This window comes from Armigeres subalbatus, chromosome 2 (assembly GCF_024139115.2).
Source record: "Armigeres subalbatus isolate Guangzhou_Male chromosome 2, GZ_Asu_2, whole genome shotgun sequence".
NCBI lineage: Eukaryota > Metazoa > Arthropoda > Insecta > Diptera > Culicidae > Armigeres > Armigeres subalbatus.
In genome coordinates, this window is record NC_085140.1 from 395643126 (window position 1) to 395649125 (window position 6000).

Below are 6000 nucleotides of genomic sequence, written 5' to 3' on the forward strand. Positions count from 1 at the left end.
CTATGAAAGTATTGGAATTTTCTGATGTTATCCAGCTTTCCACGCTCGCCATAATGGCGGCTGCTATAAATATTTCTATAAATATTTTTAATATTTTGGTTAGTCAGTGTTTTCGATTTCGAAATATTGCTCGTTCTGCAAAATTCATTTCACGTATGTTTCTGATATGGAAATGTTTACAGCTTAAAGATGGAAGCTGGGTAACCGGTCAGAATTAAACTTCGAAAATTGATTGTCGTGAGTTGTTTTGAGCTGCACCAAACGAGCATGGTTCAATGGAAATGTTAGATGTTCATGTCGTGCACTCAAAAAATTCGACTTAGCCTGATGCTTGCTCATCTATAGATTCTATTAGATCCTGTTGAAACCGAACTGAGTTCTCGCGACAAACGCATTTTCTCCCATTTCCGAATGTCGCAACTGCATCGCGAGTGATGCGCATGATGGCGCACGGCTATGGCATAGATGCGCACTACTCGCGATGCAGTTGCGACATCCGGAAATAGGAGAAAATGCGATTGTCGCGGGAGCTCAGTTCGGTTTTCAACTGGATCTACAATAGAATCTATAGATGAGCGAAAGCATGGCTGAGTCGATTTTTTTGACCGTGCACGCGCACATGACGTCACAGCCCTTAACATTTCCATTGCAATCGTGACGTCATGCTCGTTTGGAGACATGTTTGACAGTTCGTTTTGAGACAGAGGATTTATCTTCACTCATCTATATTATCTGTGCAGCTCAAACCGAATTTTGAACTCACGACAATCAATTTTTCCCCTATAAGTCGCAAGTTTCACTACTGCGCATCTGGTGCGCTGCATAGCGCATTTGGTTGCGAACAATGTGCACTAGTTGCGCAATGATGCGCTATAAGTTGAACGCGCGGTTTTCGCGAGTTCAAAATTCGATTTTCAACTGGAATCATAATATATACCACTATCTATAGTAACACCTATGAAAGTATTGGAATTTACTGATGTTATCCAGCTTTCCACGCTCGCCATAATGGCGGCTGCTATAAATATTTCTGACAGTTACTGCTTCCGACGCAGAATTGTAGGCGACGCTATCGTATCTAATGTCGAATTCGTTTTTAAACCTGGGTCAGTGCCAACCCGAACCCTGAATAAAAAAAAACATTTTCAGGTCCATCTGTCATTGGATATGTTAGTGTGCATAGCATCGTGTTTGTTTTGATTTGAAACATATGATCCAGGACATCCAGTGCACTAGCAGTGCGTTGGCCTTGACTAATCAGATCATGATAAATAAAGAAAGTGCGTGAACTGTTTTTGCGGAGCAATTAAGGTACCCCGGGGCAAGTGAAAATACGGGGTAAGTGGGCACTATGGCTGCCGATTAATCTGTGAACGATTTTAATGGTAACAATGTTCTAGAAAGATGAAGCAGAATTATCAACGAATTCGCCTGACACAAAAAAAATGGAATCAAAACCATTTGTGGCACCATACTAATGGTATTGTTTAATCATGACTTTAAACTACCGGCAAAATCTATTACTTTTATTTTAATTCAATGGATTTCCAACAAAATAGTCGTTTCTAAATTCATTACTGATGTGGAAAGTGAATATTTTGAGCAATTAAATAATTGTGTGACATCGAAAACGATTTGAAAGTTTTGATTAAAGCCAAAATCTGCAATTTTCACTTGCCCTTAAGAAAACACATTAATAAAGCACAAAAAAAAAAAACTTGCCCTTAAGTTTTAACATACATGGGGCAAGTGGGACATATTTGAAAAACATTTTCGATAGAGCCATTTTACCTGTTTTTAGATTGTTTTCTAGTGAAAAATAACTTTGACACTCATATATCATATGAATCTGAATCAAATGCAGTTGATATCGCTGGTTTCGTTGTTAAGAAGTAGTGTACAGTTGATTTACCAAATGTGTATTTTACTTTCTGGAAATTATCTTCCTCATGGAAAAGAGCAATGGTTATAACTAAGGTACCCCGGGGCAAGTGAAAATATGGGGTAAGTGGGCACTATTGCTGCCGATTAATCTGTGAACGATTTTAATGGTAACAATGTTCTAGAAAGATGAAGCAGAATTATCAACGAATTCGCCTGACACAAAAAAAAATGGAATCAAAACCATTTGTGGCACCATACTAATGCTAATGGTATTGTTTAATCATGACTTTAAACTACCGGCAAAATCTATTACTTTTATTTTAATTCAATGGATTTCCAACAAAATAGTCGTTTCTAATTTCATCAATGATGTGGAAAGTGAATATTTTGAGCAATTAAATAATTGTGTGACATCGAAAACGATTTGAAAGTTTTGATTAAAGCCAAAATCTGCAATTTTCACTTGCCCTTAAGTTTTAACATACATGGGGCAAGTGGGACATATTTGAAAAACATTTTCGATAGAGCCATTTTACCTGTTTTTAGATTGTTTTCTAGTGAAAAATAACTTTGACACTCATATATCATATGAATCTGAATCAAATGCAGTTGATATCGCTGGTTTCGTTGTTAAGAAGTAGTGTACAGTTGATTTACCAAATGTGTATTTTACTTTCTGGAAATTATCTTCCTCATGGAAAAGAGCAATGGTTATAACTATGCAAAATTTCCCGTTTACAGTGCAAATAATATATTTATTCTACAATAGATCAACAGGTTTTTTATTGTGTTTTGTTATTTTTAAACATCGCATAAGATTAACAGATTTTCAGATAAATAAAGTGCTTAAGACATAAATTGGCCATTTCGTTCTATTACAAACTTACAACACTGCGCATCGCCTGAATAAAAACGTTCTTTTTGAAGTTCTAATTTATGTAATAATTTGTGTTCTAAACAGAGAAACATTCATTCGAAAAGTGAACAAAGATTTTCTCATCTCTTTCATCTAACACATTTGGTAAGAAAGTAAGCTAAAGGGAAGCCAGACAATAGCCAATTAAACAGTAAACCGGCTGTTGTCTTGTTTTTATATCTGCTAACATTGTAATCCCTTTCTTTTTGCAAAAACAAAAGTCTGACAAGCAATAAACCTCCATTCATGATCTGAAATAAATATTGCTGCACCAAACATTCATCAGAGCATCAAAAATTAGTGCCAAAACCTATACAAAACACAAATGCATAATAATAAGTGTTTCGAAAAAGAAAAAACTTTTTAAACCCAATTGTAAAGATAGTTTTTCCTCTGAGAATCATAATAAACAAAGTAAAACTTGTTGCTTAGATACGACAGCGTCGAATGCAGTTCGGCGTCGGAAGCAGTTACTGTCAGTAGTATTTATAGCAGCCGCCATTATGGCGAGCGTGAAAAGCTGGATTATGCTGTACAGCAAAAAGTGTACATCATGATCGAACATTAGGATTGATCCTCGGATTGATCGTTTGGAATATTTTCAGTGTAGATATTTTTGGCAGTGTAAATTCGCGAAGTCGAAGCAAAATTCTTCACACAAACAATGACAGTTCTTTATGGGTTTTTACCGACCCGGTGACAAGCGCGGTGTCATCATCATCAATAGACATAGACCGCTGTCATCATTGAAACGCAGTATGAAAAAAATTATAGCCCAGGACATCCTGGCTACGATCTGGCGATGGGCTAAACAATAGGATGTCAGTAGCCTGGTTTTTACACACTCAGGAAAATCGACACATACTTTATGGCAAAAATCCATGTATTTTGAAATATGCATATCATGTGTCGGCACATACCAAATTGCATACAAATTCACACATGGATACGATGACCCACATAGATAGTATGTATGAACGCTCATGTAATTCATGCGGGCGCATGAAATATATGTGTCAAAAATATGGAATGCATTTGGCAACCCCCATTGCAAAAATCCATGTGTAAACTCATGAATATAATGCGGAGTTTTTTGTGAGTGCAGTAGAGCAACAGAGAGGAGGACATGGCGGCCATGTTTCACTCAAACTCTGACAGATAGCAATGGGATTTCTCATAGGAGGAAAGAGCAGAATTTGCTTCGACTTCGCGAATGAAAACTTTTTTCCAAGCTTTTTTCCGCCTGTTTTGCTTTGCGGGTTTGAATTCCTGAAAATTCATGATTTTCCTTTTACAGTGCATCCATGCCGAAAAGGCAGAAACCAGGGGGGTAATATGCGGTGCATCGCGCCTCCTTTGCATTAGCAACCCTATAACCAGAGACCGGCGGAGTGAAAAACTGTCGAAATGGCAACGTATGAAAATGCATGAAATCGAGAAAATGATACTGGCAGCACTTGAACTTTTTGCTTGCTTCTTATGGATGCAAAAAGTAAACAAGTCGAAATGGAACCGCTTTTGACGGTTCGATTGGAAACAAGATGGCGTCTTCGCCGATCTTTTATTGTAGTATTTCTACTTTGCATGTAGTATGAAGCAAATGTAAATAAACAATCCCACACATTTTTCATTAGACAGCAGTAGTGTAGATTAACCAATATCCTACAAGATTCCAGTTCGAAAAATGTTACACTTGCCAAGCGGGGTGGCCCAGGGTGGCTAGCCTTTCCCAAGCGGCGAGGCCCGGATAATACATCTTACACTGTAAACTCGACAATACCCATTAAAGAGTTGAAAAGACCCATTTTTTGATGATGTATTGAGCTGTCAAAATAATGGGTACTTTGAAATTTCTGATAATGTGTACTTTCACCCCATTTTAAAGTTAAAAGTTTCTACCCATTAATGGGTGAAAATTTACTTGAAAGATGTTGTGCCAAACAATCGAGAAGAAGCTGGGAGAAGGAGAGACAATTTCGTGTGGTTTAATTGTAAGTATTGTTTTGCTCAATTTAGTTTGATTACATAATTAAAAGTAGTTAAATCATTTAGTTATTGCAGCTAACGCCTTTTCCCTTTGGTTTGGCGTCGGGGAACATAAAAAACCATATCTATCACCGGACAGGATGAAACTCCGCCTCTGCAACTGTTGGGGCCACACACGTAGCGGGGCTGTTTACTGTGGAAGCCTTATAATACCCGTAAACCGCTGGATCCGCCGATGAAAAAGGAACCTGTTTGATGGAATGTTTTCTCCCCGGGACAGAATACGCTTTGCAATGGTGAACGAGTTCCACTGGTCAACAGAATCGCTGTTCTGGACGGATATCCGCCTCTGTTGAAGCTATGCTGGTTTTGTTTTGCGGAGAATAATGGACAATCATGTGTACTCCCGGATCCGCAGAAAGAAAAGAAATTTCAATGTTTTCTTCCCATGAGAATAGACGGTTGGAAAGATGAGTGAGTTCCCTATCTACCGGTGAAGAAAACTGAACTCACATGAACTAATGTTTATTGTTATGCCGTTTAGAGTTTTAATAAACGTTATAATCATATTTATTTGCTTCAAATAATTTCTTTCACTATTCGATTGATGGATTGAAAGTTTAATTCTAATGGCTGTTTCTGAAAACAATAATGGGTAAATTGTACACATTTCCCGGAAAAGCTGTTGATCAATAGTGGGTAAAAATCACTCGTTAGTTTGACGTATACTCGGTTTACTCATTAATGAGTAAACGACGTTTACTCTTTTAATAAGTTGAACTATTTAACTTCATAATGGGTACTTTTTTACCCATTAAAGAGTACTTTGGTGGCACAGTGTAGGTAGGCTTGATTTCTCGCGTGATTTTTGAAAACGTCGTAAGTCCAAAAGAGAGGCTCTCTTTGTTTACTTTCTCTTTCGATTATTACAAAGCCATACTAACATTTACATTGGATTTTCCATCACCGATCTGAAGAAAATAGCTTTGTCTAGTGTGCTGAGGTAAAAATATTGCAACAAATTTTAAACTAGCCTAGATATTAGCAAAAGAGATCGTAATAAAAGAGAGTCTCTCATTTGGACTTACGACGTTTTCAAAAATCACGCGAGATTTGTTCGTGGATGACAGGCTTAATCCCCCCCTGGCAGAAACCGCAGAAACCTGGATTCCACCCTGGATTTCAAATTTGACATTTCGCCACCGTGTTTGTTG